Below are 16,534 nucleotides of genomic sequence, written 5' to 3' on the forward strand. Positions count from 1 at the left end.
CACCATTGCCCATATACAGGGCTTTAAACTTTGTCAGCTTTCATCTCAGTCTTCACACACAGTTCACAATTTTTATGAATTATGTCATTACCTACACTTTGACTAACATTGTATAATTACTATAAGGATTTTTATGAAATGTTATACTATGTGGTAAGTAAAGTCAAACCCCCGGATTCATCAAGCTGCTAAAGCCATGCAGGATTAGTTTAAGAGCTAATTTCGGCAATATGGCCTCTGTGTGATCCAGGAACTAATCCTGCATGGACAGAGCTCAGGGAGGATGCAAATGACCTCATTTGCAGGTGAAAAACATGCAAATGAGGTGAATCTGTGATCCAGGAAGCTGGAAGCTGTCAGTGCAGGATTAGTGTAGTCTGCAGAAACGTAAAGTGTGTATATGCTGTATAAAGCATGCCAATGGCCAAATATATGGCCATTGGCATGCAAGTGTTCTGAAAAAAAATTAACGTTTATTTTTTTTTTAGCCGATCTTGGTTTTTAAACATAGGGCAGCGGCGAGCAAATGGGATTAAGCCAAAAAAAAAAAACCTGAAATAAGCGATCAGGCCCAAAATCAGTATTTTGCCATTCTACTGAGTGGCAGGCATAAGACAACATGGCCAGTGAATAATGATTGCTACAGGGGAAGGCTCAATGTGTGACACGTAACTATACATTAGCAGGCAATCCTATGCAAATGAGGAGTATGATGCTGAATCACATGTTTCACTACAGGTCTGGCTTGCACCCAACCATGTAGGAGCAATAAACCACAGTTTAAGATTAAGAGCTAGATGACTTCATAAGGGGGGGGTGTGTCATGTAAGTTGTAAGATTACTGGAGCCCTCTGGCCCAGGTTTGCCCTCAGCTAAGCACAGCTAAGGCAGGGGGTGTGTCTAAGGTTGTATCATCTTATACCAAGAAAACCATGGTGTATGCATTGCAAGACGAGCCAAATTCTTCTAAAAGGTGGTTACGTTGCTTAAGCAGGTGTGCGCGGTGCGCACCAGGTGTAAAAAAAACAAAAACAAAAATAGCAGCACTGTGCACATTTGAACACTGTGTTTGCGCGGCGTGCCCCCGGGCTTAAACAGGAAGGCAATGGGAAGGGAAAACAGCAGTAGGAAGGTAACCAAGGAGAACTAGCATAGCTGGCAGGTGAAATGTATCAGAATCAGCCAATTACATAGGCAGTAGCCTAGCCCAGCCCAGAATACTACTATAAACTATGCAAACCCCTTTCCCTGTGTTTTTTCCCAAAAACTCTATGCCTACAATGTATACAAGTGGGGAAATTTTAACAAACAAAAGCAACAAAATGACAGGGGCTTGCAGAAACTATCATACATCAACATGTGGAAGAGGCTGGGAGTGGTGAGGATGAGAATGCTGTCAACCAACCCACAGTGAGGAGACGGAGAAGTGTACAGACCCAGGGTAACCTATCAGGGGCTACATGAGCTGGAGATAGTGGAGCGCTATAGGGTGGACAGAGACCTCCTACAGCAAATTGTGGAGCTGTGCCGGCCACACCTCACATGCAGAACTAACAGAGGGGAACCCATCCCAGTGGATACCAAGGTATGTGTAGGCCTACGAATACTAGCCACAGGTACCTTCCAAAGGCCAACTGAGGATATCATGGGCATCTCACAGGCATCAGCATCCAGGGTACTCCACCAGTTCCTGGATGCCATGTCAGCACATACCGATGAGCATATATATTTCCCCAACGCCTCTGAGGCGTTGGCCAGCAATATGCATCTTTTCCACCAAATAGGAGAATACTCTGATGTAGTGGGTGCCATGGACTGCATGCACATATGCATCAAAGCACCACTCGGTGAGCAGGGTAGGGTCTACATTAACTGCAAGGGCTTCCCCTCCATCAACTGTCAGGTCATGTACAATGCCAAGGGCATTATACTGAATGTGTGTGCTGGCTGCCCTGGAAGCTATCATGACTCCCACATCTGGCATCTGGTGCAGCTGTACCAGAAATATGCCAGTGGGGACATCCCGCACGGTCAGCTAGTGGGGGATGCTGGTTATGCACTGGAGCCATGTCTGATGACACCTATCAGAAATGCACACACACCCAAACAAGAACTGCATAATGAGGCACATGCATGGACCAGAATCATAATAGAGCGTGTGTTTGGGATGCTCAAGTCATGGTTCTGGTGCCTGGACATGTCCAGTGGAGCCTTGCAGTACTCACCAGCTACATGTACCTACACAATATGATCCTGTGGGTACAGCTGCAGCAGGAACAACATGGGGCAGGACCACACAGCCCCCCCACCATTGCCTAGGCCTGCACGGGCACAGAGTGACTCAGAGGAGGAACAACGTGAGCTGGCCCCAGTAGGCAGAAGGAGTCATGCCCAGTATGCCTTGGATTTGGCAAAGAGGCAACACATAGCACATACACTGACACAGTAGGGACCCAGGGAATGGCACCTCTCTCTGGCTCGCACATACAGTAAAAGGGATGCCAAACATGACACTACCTGTGCTTAATCATGTATAGGGAGTATACTATGTGCATCTGACATAGGCAGCCCTCCAGCACCATCCTCAATACTAGCACACCCGCAAGGTAAGTCACTCTTCCTACCAACTGCTGAATGGAGTAGTATGTGTAGTTACCTGTATCTATGGTATAGATGTCAGCATGCAAGGGAATTGGGTGGCTGATTGGGATGCCAGGAGATAGTAGACACCTCTAGTGGCAGCATGAGATCTGTAACTAATACTGGTGTCACCACAGTAGGCTGTACTACACAAGGTGACAAAACCCACTGTAGGAAATGTGCCGGTCCACATGAATGTCCACATGACACACACATGCCAGTCAGGGAGGCTCACATACCCAACAACATTCTCAGCCAGCAAGACAGGTGTACACACACATAAACAATGGCTGTGCTATGACCTCTGAATGATGGCTATGGAGAGAATCCCACCTGACCTACACAGACAGACTACAACAGATCAGGCAGTGGGATGTCAGTTCAGAAGGGTAGGAAGTCAGAAACTGATATGTAGGTCAAGCAGACCTAAGAGCTGTAGTACACTGATATGCCCCTAGTCAGCATGATAGGTTAGAATACAGAATGAAATGGAGTACCTGACATACCAGTACAGTCATAGCAAATGTGTACAAGTGTAAGGTGTGCCCCCCAATCCTGTGTCGAAATGTAGTAACAGTCAGGTGTGCTCCCCCAGTCCTAAGTAGAAATGCAGTAACAGTCAGGTGAGCCCCCCCCATTCTGATGTAGACATGTAGTAACATGTATGTGTAGGTATAATACCAGTGGAGCATAGATAACCTGAGCTGGCCAAGGTAGCAGGATAAATTGTAGCATATGTACAATATGCAGATGTGTGTGTTAGTTTCGTGTGTGTTACATATTGTGTGAGAGTGCTCAGTATGTAAGCATGTTGAGGTGTGACCTGGTGGCCATTGCCCACTACTGATGATGACAGGGCCAAGTCCTCACAACCACAGTGCCAAAGACAATTCCCCCCAGCATAACACATGCTAGCAATAAGCCATTGTAAATGTATGTTGGTAATTTGTGTCACCATCTTAAAGATGGACATGGCATAATTGATGGCCTAGATATACAAGCAGTACACAGGGAAAAGTACCCCAGACCTACAGTATGTAGTGTGTAACTGTGAAATGGACACACCCTTGGAACTGCACATACAGGTATGCATCACATTATCTGGGCTTGTAGTAGGGAATGCTGATGTCATCTGGCCGAACACTTGCAGATCACAAAGGTAATAGGACTGATGTATTGGGAAACAGCTGATATCCCTCCACAAGCCAGCATAACTGGAATGCCCCATGCATATCTCTGAGTCAGATGCAAGTAGTGTCCATAGCACACATGCATCCAGCTCACACAAACATCACCCACAGACACCTTTCTGGTCGTATCCCTGCTGTCGGGAAGGGGTACAATATGACCCCCACCAGTGTATGGCAATAGTGAAAGAATGCAGCATGCAGTGCAGGTCTCCCATGCCGCTGTGTCCCTAGCTGTAAGTAGCACCCTGCTAGCATGCACACCACCTGATCAATACTGATACAAAGTATTGGCATGAACACCTAACACACCTACCCGGTCACCCCAGGGGAATATACTGTATGTCAGTCTGGGAATGTAGGACTGACAGAATGCAACAGCCTGTTGCAGCTGGCTTGTGTCACCAAAAAAATGGCCAACAGGCATCTGCCAAGGCCTGTGTCTCACCCATCCTGCCAATGTATGTTATGTAGTGGACACCCACATAACAACATAACACACTCCACACAAGCCAGATGCAAGGCCATGTGGACAAACCACAGTAACATGTCCACCATGTCTCACTGCATGAACTATGGAGCAACTCCAAAACACAGCTGTGATGAGGTAATAACTATAGGTCAATATCCGTAAATGTATGCATAATGTATGGATGAGGATAGAATAATACAGTTGGGGGTGGGAGCATGGGCAGCATGGAATGTGCAAGGTCCGACAACCACACACTTGTGCACATATTATCCCTGGCTACAAACACAATATTGGGTGGCTACAAACCTGCCCATACACCACAATAGGGGCAATGTCCTAACTTATGACCCATGCCACTGGGTAACCTGTGTGAATCTGTACAGCTGTGAGGTATTGCCACAGCAAGATAAGGCCATACTGTCATGTCAATGGATATACAAGTATAGGATCCTCTGCCAGCACTGTACCAAGGTGCTGAACTGGATACACAGACCCAGCAGCAAGTGTCTGCAGCTCCCCCCCCCCCCAGAATGGCATAACCTGACATGAATATGTAGGCATTTGAACACAATACTGGACACAGCTGCATTCACCCTGTGATCCCCAATATATCACTGTGAGCAAATTTGTCCACCTGACAGAACTTGAGGACATAAAACATCACAGTGTATAACAGTGCACATGTCTTAATATTTCTGCTAACACCAGGACCATGTAGCTGAAGCAGCACAGACACAATCACTCACAGTACACACTATCCCTTGCACAGTTTGACCCCATATTGCCAAATGATCAACAGATATCCTGCAGAAACAGTTTGCTACCTGTAGGTGTAGAATACAAAGGTCTGCACTGGAGTACAAACTACCTAGAGTGGATCCACACATTTAATACAGAAGTGCATACTGGGCATGCTCACACACAAACAAATGAAGCCCATGTCTGCCAAAAACAGTGGATCATACATATCTGACAGGTGCAGATGTTAGTGCATACATTCCTCAGTATGCACCAGTCATGCTTTGCACACACAGTGGATAGGAATACAGACATATATCCAAGGACAGCACACTATAATATGCCAAAAGTACACATACATAGATGTGTGGAAGACAGTGACAGTGACAGTGACAAAGAGCCATCCATCATGAGGCCTGTCCCACCCAACACACAGCCAAATGGCTACAACCACATGATGTGTAAATGTCACTCACTGTAGAAATTAACCACAGGTATCCCTCAGCATTACAGACTGTCTGCTGCTAGTGCTACCTGTGCAACATGACTGTACAAGCCAGTAGTCATCTAGAAGTTGTATACACATACCTGCAGAATATAAACCTGCATGTGCCTGTGTGTAGTGTGAATGGTTTATGGCCCATGCACACACACTGGCCCCCTATAGCCCTACTATGACAAGGCTGGTGATGTCATTCACTTTGGAATACACCTTTGGGAAAGGAGTAGCACAGGGATCTCTGTGGTGCATCCTATAATTGCGTAATTCTGTAGTGTGATAAACTAGTTAGGTAGGAGTTCTATTCCCAGACATGGCAAGTGTGGATGTGTGTGTGTTCCTTTATCAGTGAAAGGAGGAATGCTTTTGAGACCATTCACAGACACTACTACCTCCATTGGCCTACTTTTCCAAGTCTGCTGATGTCATCAACTGTGAAATACACCTTTGGGGAAGGAATAGCCTAGTAATTTCCATAGCGCATGCTATAACTGCATAATGCTGTAGTGTGATAAAATAGTTAGGTAGGAGTTCTATTCCCAGACATGGCAAGTGTGGATGTCTGTGTGTGTTCCTTTATCAGTGTAGGGAGCAATGCTTTTGAGACCATTCACAGGCACTACAGCCCCTATTGACCTACTTTGCCAAGTCTGGTGATGTCATCAACTGTGAAATACACCTTTGGGGAAGGCATAGCCCAGTAATCTCCATAGTGTGTGCTATAACTGCATAATGCTGTAGTGTGATAAACTAGCTAGGTAGGAGTTCTATTCCAAGACATGGCAAGTGTGGATATTTGTGTGTGTCCCTTTATCAGTGTAGGGAGCAATGCTTTTGAGACCATTCACAAGCACTACAACCCCCATCGGCCTACTTTGTCAAGTCTGCTGATGTCATCAACTGTGAAATACACCTTTGGGGAAGAAATAGCCCAGTAATCTCTGTAGTCGCTTGCTATAACTGCGTAATGCTGTAGTGTGATAAACTAATTACATAGGAGTTCTATTCCTAGACATGGCAACTGTGTGTGTGTGTGTGTGTGTGTGTGTCTGTGTGTGTGTGTGTGTGTGTTTGCCATTCATAGTCTGTGTGGAGGTGGCTGTGAGTGTGTAACAAAAGGACTCATTGACGAGTGGGTTTTGTAATTTTCCTATATGGTGGCCATATTAAATGTCACAATGTCCACCGTACAAGGATAACAGATGTCAATCAGCTGAGAGGCTGGGGTGCCAATCCATACCCCTACATGTGATACAAGGCCTGGTGAACAAAGACAGCAACCCTAGTATTACCCAGAGTACACTCTGAAACCATGTCTCATACAGAAACACACTTGCCTAGACAACTACTGCTATGCTGGTAGTACCCTACATATTGTTCACAGATAGTAAGCATGGTGTGATTGCAGTGGGCTACAGAGGGTATGGCACACTGTCCATCAGTACAATAGGCACATAATTGCATACAGTGCACCTTCACTATGTTCCCCAACATCTGTGGAGCCATCAAATGTGATCCACAGAGGACATACCATGCCCTACACACATGCCCTGCACGGACAGATGCCACTGACACCAGGGAATACCTGTATCATGCTCTCAATGTAGGTGCAGTGTCAACCTTCTGTCCATTAGCAGGTCCTGCCACAAGAGGTCAGGATTGGCACATCTGATGATAACAATCTGTGTACACAACATGGGCCTGGCAATCCAGATGCACTTCAACATGTCACTGTACATGAATGTGGGATGTGTGCACATCACAGACACCGTCCATGTCATAGACTATAGAACGCATACATGGCAAGCACTGCACAGCAGTGGCCACACACAATAGTAACGCAGGTGACTGGATGGTGAATACAATACCCACCTGTGTGGGACATTCCAGACACTACACCCCTGAGCCACACTGCAGACCATTGTCACATGGCCTGATGCCAAGGTATACCCCTTATCTAGCCTTGTACAGCCAGATGCACGTCAGTACTGGCATCCTGTATCTGTATGTGTGGTGTATGATGCTCCCAAACGCATTCACACCCAGTACAACTCCCACTGGCATACTGGAGCATGCTGACTGTTGTCAGACACCTTCACATACCCTTTGTCCATAGAACCTCAGGATAATCCCTGTGATGCATGTGATACCTGTGCATTACTGTATTGTGGTAAACTAACTAGTTAGGAAGTGTATTCCTGACCCTGCCAAGTGTGGCAATGTGTATGAGTCCCTTAGAGAGTGTGGCTGTGTTGATGCTGACACCTGCTCGTGTGGACAGGCATGTGTGCTACACCTACCGTATCTGTACTATATCACTGTTGCAGATGTCACTCACCAGCACATATACGTTTGGACAGCTCACCAACATGTAAGCTATGTGGCGCTTGCAATAACTGCATGCACATGTGATAGTAATGCATAGTCAGTCAGGGGTTTGAAACCTGTACTGGTAGGTGTGTGACACAAACATGCTTATGTTTTACTCTCCCACCCCTTCCCTGACGTACTTTGTCTCTGTCTGTCCCTCCCACACCCTCTCTGGTGGATGTGGAGATGTATACCTGCATTGCTTAGGCAGCAGCTTGTGTTTTGTAAGTGATGGTCATGATCAGCTGATGAACTCTGCACCAATTGCTGTCCTACTCTAGCTGACTGAATGGAAACAGCCGTGGTAACATTCCCATAGCCAATTGCATGGAAACACACTACAGTATCTAGGAACATCATGTTGGTGTTGGGCCATGACATTCACTGTGAGTGGAACCTAGAGCTGGTGTTTGGCAAACATCATCATAGATGGTTTTGGGATTTAGCTCAAACAACATACAGTGTAGAAAAAGGCCAACAGACAGGAGGGTGATGGGCCAGACATGAATACAGAATGTAAGTGTTGCTATTCTTCATTTAGAGTAATGTCTGTTTCACAGGGTGTGTGTGGTTATGGCTAGTCTGCCTGTTTTAATAACTGTCATGACAGTGTGAGGAAACCCCCATCTGTAGGGTCATCTGCAGACTGGTCAGTGTGTGGAACCTTTTGTTCCTTGTGTTACTCACAGAACAGTAATTTGTCTCCATTTCTTTTTATTTGAGCATTTATTGTTTGATGTGAAACCCTTAGAAATGAACCTCTACCCTGTTACTCGAATGTGGCACACATGCATAAACAAATGTACAATAATTTTGATAACTGATTCTTCAGTGGACAGTTCATCAGATGAAGGGCCCCAATATTGTTTTCACAGAGACCAGACTTAGTTGCTAGGTGCACAGCATTTTCACACTTCCAGCCCAGAATAACGTAGTGTGTGAATGTGTTTTCTCTGCAGGTGACTGCATTAAGGAGCTTGGAGATGATGGAGATTAAAATCACAGACAGAAATCCCAGCCTTTGATGTTACCTTCCTTTCTTACACTTCTGTCTGTGCTCGTTTCATTGGCGTTATTCATCAGCAGATGCAGCCGCTTATAATATTGATTCTTTTTATTAACAAAATGACAAGTATACGAGGTTTTACAGCTCATTTATCAGCTCAGCATTTTTATATTCTTACCAAATACAAGCTTAAATATTCCATTAAAATAGGAATATTAGACCTAGCTATACTGTTAATGAAATGAGATAGCGTGAAATAGTTACAACTGGTATTTTGTAATTATAACACGTTAAATAACAAATATTGGACTGACAGCTTCTGTGTTTGAGGTGTGCATGTGCATGAGCGTGCGTTGGGTTGACTGTCATACTTCCACACACCCCTAGACTAATGAGCATAATCTGCAACACTGGGGGGAACCACTAGCCACCAGGGATTACATTATAAGATTTGTAACTTAATGGCACTAAAACCAGTACTGGAATTGGGGGTGAGGGGTGGGAGAACCACTAGACATCATAGATATGGATCGGTGTGGTGTTGTAGAAGGGAGTCAAACATTTGACATCATTAACAGAACATTGATTATCCAATAGGAAGCAGAATATAAGACAATACCAGTGGTTTTGGTGGGTCTTGATGCAGAAAAAACATTTGACAGAGTAAGCTAGGCCTTTATCAGCAAGGCAATGGAACACTTGCATTCCCTGATAGAATTATAAGGTTGATTAGGAAGATATATGAGGGATCAGAGGTGAAAATTAAAGCAGGTGATTTCTCTCTGATAATTTCTACTTGAGCAGAGGAGCCAGGCAGGGGTGCCCTCTTTCTCCTTTGTTACTTGCATTATATTTAGAACTATTGGCAAGGAAAATATGGGACTCAGAAATTCAAGGATATAACCGGTATGGTAGTCAAAAAAAGCTGGCACTATTTGCAGATGATATTATTTTATATCTGATAAAAGCAGAAAAGTACATTTCAGTGTTGTGGAACATTTTGAGACCATTTCAAATCTTTTTGGCATACAAAATTAATGAAATTAAAACAAAGGCAATAGTTGTAAATTATGTAACCACACACAAATTGGTTCAGCAATATCCATATTTATGGGGACGTGATAAAATGAAATACTTAGGAGTATGGATTAAAAATGATTCCAGTGTGGCAGCTAAGGATATGTGGGAAGAGACTAAACAAAAGATAATACAAAAACTGAGAATTTGGAAGCTCTGTCATATGGATATGGATAGCAAGATACAAGCAGTTAAAATGTTTTTAGTCCCTTTAGTCTTATACACAGGTCAGGTATACTTTTATCAACCAGCGGGGAAGTTGTAGACAGCAGTTAATACAGAGCTGAAGAATTTTATCTGACTGGGTAAGAAGGCAAGAGTCAAGTGGGAGAAGCTGATTCTTGCAATAGAACAAGGTGGATTTGGATTACCTGGTTTGCAGTGGTAGTTCAGAGCTACACAGTTAAGGCTCCTATACCTTGCCCAAGCAGAAAACTATAATTCAAAGTGGAAAGGGATGATGATGAAAGAGGGGGAGAGCTCAAGAAACAAGGAGAGACTGTGATTTTGGAATGTAGATCCTTAAGGAGAATAACAATAATAATAGAGAATATTATATTCATAAAGTAGCATAAAGTACTGTAAGAACTAAGCCAACATGGGAATGGAGAAAGGAGATTCTGCCTATAAGGGTGACTGCAGTTAGGGGTACAGACAATGGGCAAGAGGGGACTGGAATTTGAAAACTGGCAAAGGAACCAAGGTGTTGGAAGGAAATAACTTGAGAGGAAAAAGTAATAGAATTGGAAGATGCCAAGAATATTTGAACTGCAGGTAAGAGAATGCCTTCTCCATCAAGGATTGATCTCAGAGTGTAGGCAAAGAGAAAGAAATAGCACAGTCCTAAACAAAAGGCCAGCATCGGTAGCGTTTTAATAGAATTTAGAACAGAAGCTGCTGTTAAAAAAGGAATAATTAGTAGAGCATATAAAATATTGCATGATAACTAAAATAATCAATCAGAGGAGGTTAGAAAGGACTGGGAAGAGAGACTGGATAAGCAATTCACAAAGAAATAATAGGAAGATATACGTAGGTCTCCCAGATATGCAACAACATGTAGAAGATTTAGGATGTTTTGCTCGGAAATATTGACAAAGGTATTTTATACCCCAAGTAGACTCCAGAGAATTTTTCCTCTGGTAGACAGCAAATGTTCAGCTGTGATGGGGAAGAAAGAGGTAATTTGAAACATATTTTCTGGGAGTGTAATGAGTTGGCAGACTTTAAAGATTCCGTGCACACTGGTCTATCAGAGATACTGGGTGAGAAAATTGATGTATCTAGGGAAATGATTTTTCTGAGCTATGATACAGAATAAGAATTGTCTAGACATAGTAAAGCCTGTTAGAAATGCTACATCTAAAGAAATCACAATCCCTCCGCACCACGTGCTCCAGAGACCTGAACCTCATTACCACAATCAACAGAATAAGCTGGAGGGACAGGTTCATAACCCAGAGACCCCCGTGCTATGGAATAGACTTCCTATACATGTGAAACAGAGCATCTCACTGGCCCTCTTAAAGAGAAATCTTGATAAGTGGATGGGAAATAGAAAATTCACCCTGGGGATCACTCCAGTCACTCTACTTGACAGAGGCACTGGGAACTAAGGTTGGGTGGCAAGATCCAGGGTAATCCTATGGGCTAGGCTTGTAAATGCTCCAGGGCCATTAGCCTAGTACACACCTATGAACCTATAAAATCAGGTATGTTATTCAAAACTAGAGACACGTACCTAATTTTCCTTGTATTTCCTCCATTCTCTCACTCACCTACCCCAAAACTGTCCGACATTTTATTTTTGTATATAAAAAATATAACATTCGAAAACAAAAATGGAGCAATGAAGATCTTCTTTTCTGCGTTGCTTCCTTTGCAAAGCACTGATGTACCTGGTATGCATGGGAAGGCCCTGAACTCTGACCTAAGATGTCCAAACTGCCTATCTAGACCTTTTAAATCTATCCAGATTCAAACCTGTACCCTGATCCTGGGTGACTTTAACTACCCAAACATATACTGGAAGTATTTCTCATGCAAGAACACAAATGGCCACAGATTCCTCGATTTTGTCAATACAAATGCATTGGAACAGCTAGTCGATACCCCCATAAGAGGTGATAATATCCTGGACTTGGTATTAATCAACATGAGTAACCACTGCAACATCCCTGCAGTATTATCCACCCTTGTAAGATCAGACCATAAAGCGGTCATGTTTGAAGTTAGCATCTCCCATGACCCCCCCTCTAGCTAGGGTCAAAGAAAAACACTTTTCCAAAGCTGATTACAGCCTCCTGAGGAATGGTATAAACCGCTTCACAGCCCCTCCCCCTCTCCAGGAACTGTCACCAGTATCCAAAACTATGCAAAATTACTATACGAACATTTATATAGATGCATGGAATCAGGAATACGTGACAGGACTAAATCATCCTCCGCAAGGCAAGAGTAAACCTGTCTGGTGGACATCTGCAATAAGGAGCAGATGCCCAGTTTGAAGCAATCTCTCCTTCGCCTAAACAAGCATATAAGAGCACTAGTGAAATCCTCCAAAGCAAACTTTGAGTCCAAATTGGCCACATCTACTAAAAATAATCATAAGGCCTTCACATATGTTCATAATCTCAAAGGTAGCACCCAGATCTGTGTAGAACTGGTAGTCAAGGGACACCACATATACAAATGTCGTAGATATAGCAAAGCTGCTGGGTGACAGATTCAGCAAAAGTTTCACCCCTCTGTCCCCCCATCAGAAAATCAGGACATTCCCAGTACCTGCCCCCTTCCCCTTATATCTAGGGATCAGGTCATCACTGCTCTCTCAAAGGCTATCTCTGAAAAAAACAAAAAAACAAAGAAATCTTGCTTTTTTCCCACTTTACTGAAATTTAAAAAAGTTCAGTTACAGGCTTGCTGTTCTGAACTGTTTGTAAGTTTCTTGGAGGCCATTGTTTGCTTGGGCTAAAGGGAAGTCTCTCTGTTCATCAGTGGCAGTGATAAACATTGAGCAGCCTGCCTGCCCCTGTGGGAGTGGTTACTGACTTGAAACTGTAGTTTTATTGGCCATTTTGGGTCAATTCCAAACTCCTTGATCTTCCTCTCTTAAATCCCTCTTTTGCGCGGTTTTGCATGTTTTTGTGCATAGCGCAACAACGGGCAGCGCCACCTAATTGGGTTTAAACTATTCCTGGCTCCACAAAGTCTGCTCTTCACTTTTTCCCTTAGAACTGCTCTATCTCTCAATTTAAACACCATATTCTCATTCTAAGGCCCTTCCCTGGTCCAAATAAGTAATCTTACAAGTTAGCACTATTGAACCATAAGCACTACTTACTCTTATACTCTCTACGATTACCTTGTCCCCTATTGGTCCATCTTAATTCAGTTTCCCTATATTACTCTAGCATGTCCAAAGGTCAGTCAATGGTTTCCTCTCCAGTCCAACTGGTGAATCTGGGCATTTTGAGGCAATGTTACAACTGTCTCATGTACACGGACAACCCTCTCCTCCTCCAAACAGGTTCAAATATATGTGAGAGATGCAACTATTTAGCCAAACTGGAGGCTGAGCTCTCTCATCTCAAAACTGGTGTAACCAGTCAGGAGGAGAAGATAACCTCACACAACACAATTCCAGTATCACATAGTCCCACCACATCAGCGAACCAAACACATAAATACACAAAAACATACTCGGAGACTCTAAATAAAAATCTACCTAAGCAACAGAGACTTCCAAAGCAGACATCCAAGCAAACGCTACCCCAAAACAAAACACGCACAACACATAGCCCACAACGTCAGTGTGCCAAGCAGCTACAGCCCTTAAGGCTGAATAACACACCTGATACTCTTGTAATAGGTGACTCTATTGTCAGACACACTGACGTCCCGCTCACCAGGCTGAATAAAGAGAAGGTCACAGTGAGCTGCCTGTCGGGTGCTAGGATCCGCCACATAACGCATGCACTCAGGTCACTCCAAAGCAAATACAAATATGACTCAGTCATTGTACATGCTGGTGTGAATAACCTGAGACGTACCTCCCTGGACTACATGAAAAGAGACATAGAGGAGCTCTCTGATCATGTAGCCCAGGCCAGTATGACCCTGACCTTGAGCAGCATCTTACCCTCACCCAGAATGATGCCACAGTACAAAGACAAAATGATCGATTTTAACAATTGGCTAAAATTTTGGTGTCATTCTAAGGGGATCCAGTGTCTGTCAGCCTGGGATGACATGCTCGACAAGCCACGTTGCTTCGCTAGGGACGGCTTGCACCTGTCACCACTGGGCTTTCGGATATTGGCAAAGGCTCTTGCCACCCCCATAGTGCCTTTTTTAGGCAAGGCTCAAAAGTCAAACCCACCTCCATAGACAGCACAAGAAACAAGAAACTAAGGGTAATGCTGCTAAACGCCAGAAATCTTAACCTCAAGATGCACGCACTCGAAGCTCTCCTCAGTATGGAGAACATCGATATCTGTGCAGTGACAGAAACCTGGTTCAAGGCTCCAGAGAGTACCCCAGCACTACCAGATTATACCTCATATCATGCTTTTCGGCCCCAAAACCTGGACCGAACCACAAAAGGAGGGGGAGTTTCCATATTTATCAAGGATATCCACACCTCCAGGTTAGTGGCATTGCACGAAGTATCGGAGACCATCCATGTGCAACTAACAGTGGGCAAGACTGCTTTTCAGTTTATAGCATCCTGCAGACCACCCTCTCAAAGTCAGGAATCCCACTCGGCTTTCCTGAAAACATTGGAGAACATGAAGATCTCTCTGAACACCATTATATTGGGTGACTTCAACTACCCAAACATAGACTGGGAGCACTACTCAAGCCCCAGCACCTTAGCCCAAAGGTTCCTGGAAATTATAAACTCAAATGCTATGGAACAACTAGTCACCACTCCCACAAGAGGGGATAACATACTAGACCTGATCATTACCAACATGGGGACTCTATGCTCCACACCTGAAGTATATCCCTTATTGGAAAGATCAGACCATAAATTAATTTCACTGGATGTCCACATCCCGACCCCACCCCCAGCCCAGAAAACCACAGTGAAAAACTTCTCAAAAGTGAACTTCTCACTTCTCAAAACCAAAGTGGAATCCTTCAAGGCCCAGGGCCAGTGGAAACTACGGCCCAAACTGCAGAATCCTATATAAACGCATTCTACGGACATCTCCAGGAATGCATGGATCATGCTATCCCAAACAAAACCAAAACCCAAACATCCAAAGGCAGGCATCCAGTCTGGTGGATCCCAGCCATAAATAAACTGTACAACAGAAGGAGGAAGATACTACATGATAGAGCAAAATCCCTAACAGGGAAGGCATCTCTGATCAGTACTAGCAAAAAATTACGATCCCTCATAAAATCCTCCAAGGCCAGCTTCAAGAGAAAAATTGCTTAGGACACTAAAGACAATCATAAGGCTTTTTTCAGTTATGTTAGGAACCTGGGATGCAACTCCCAGACTTGTTCTGAGTTGATTCTAAACGACAAAAAATACACTGAACCCACAGACATCGCCAATATCCTGGCAGACAGGTTCAGTGCAAACATTTCCACCCCCTCCCCCCAAAAAAAAGAGCAAGTATCTATCCCAGCAGAGGGCTGCCTCCCAAACATCTCTGATGCTCAGGTGAAGGCTGCCTCTCCAAAGCAAAAAACACTGCTTCCATGGGACCAGATGGCATCCCAGGTTGCGTCCTACATGAACTCCAAGAAGAACTAATCCCTCAAATAAAACAGCTGTACAATCTCAGCCTCACTACAGGATATGTGCCCACAGAATGGCATACAGCAACAGTGGTCCCACTACACAAAGGTGGAGCCTCTACGGACCCTGGAAACTATCACCCCATAAGCCTTACTAGCTTAGTCTGCAAGGCTATGGAGAGAATTATCATGGAGCTTATAAACAAAGACAGTGGGGACCTACAGACACTAGATCCTACCCAGTTCAGCTTTGTCAAGGGCAGATCCTGCCTTTTGAACCTGGTTGACTTCTTCAAAACAGTCACCAAAGCCATAGATGAAGGGAAGGTAGTCCACACAACCTAACTGGACCTAGCAAAGGCATTTGACACAATACCCCACTCGGGCATCATAGATAAGCTATCCAGCTTAAATATAAACCCCTATGTCACAAGATGGGTCGCAAACTGGCTCAAAGACAGAACCCACAGAGTGAGAGTTGCTGGAGCCATGTCAGACTCAAAACCGGTCACAAGTGGCATCCCACAAGGTTCTGTCCTGGGACCGCTCTTGTTCGGTATATACTTTTCCAAGGTACAGGCCAGCGTGGATGGACTATGGCTCACCAAGTTCACAGACGACTGCAAACTAGACGCCATAATCAACTCTCCAGCTGACACAAACATCCTTCAAAAAGGTCTCACAGAGATGGATAACTGGTGCCAGAGCCATGGTCTAAAGCTAAATGCCAAAAAGTGTATAGTCATACCCTTTGGCAAAAACAATGTGCCCACAAATTACCACATAGG

Source organism: Protopterus annectens, chromosome 7.part1 (genome assembly GCF_019279795.1).
Source record: "Protopterus annectens isolate FY-2018-M chromosome 7.part1, PAN1.0, whole genome shotgun sequence".
Classification (NCBI taxonomy): domain Eukaryota; kingdom Metazoa; phylum Chordata; order Ceratodontiformes; family Protopteridae; genus Protopterus; species Protopterus annectens.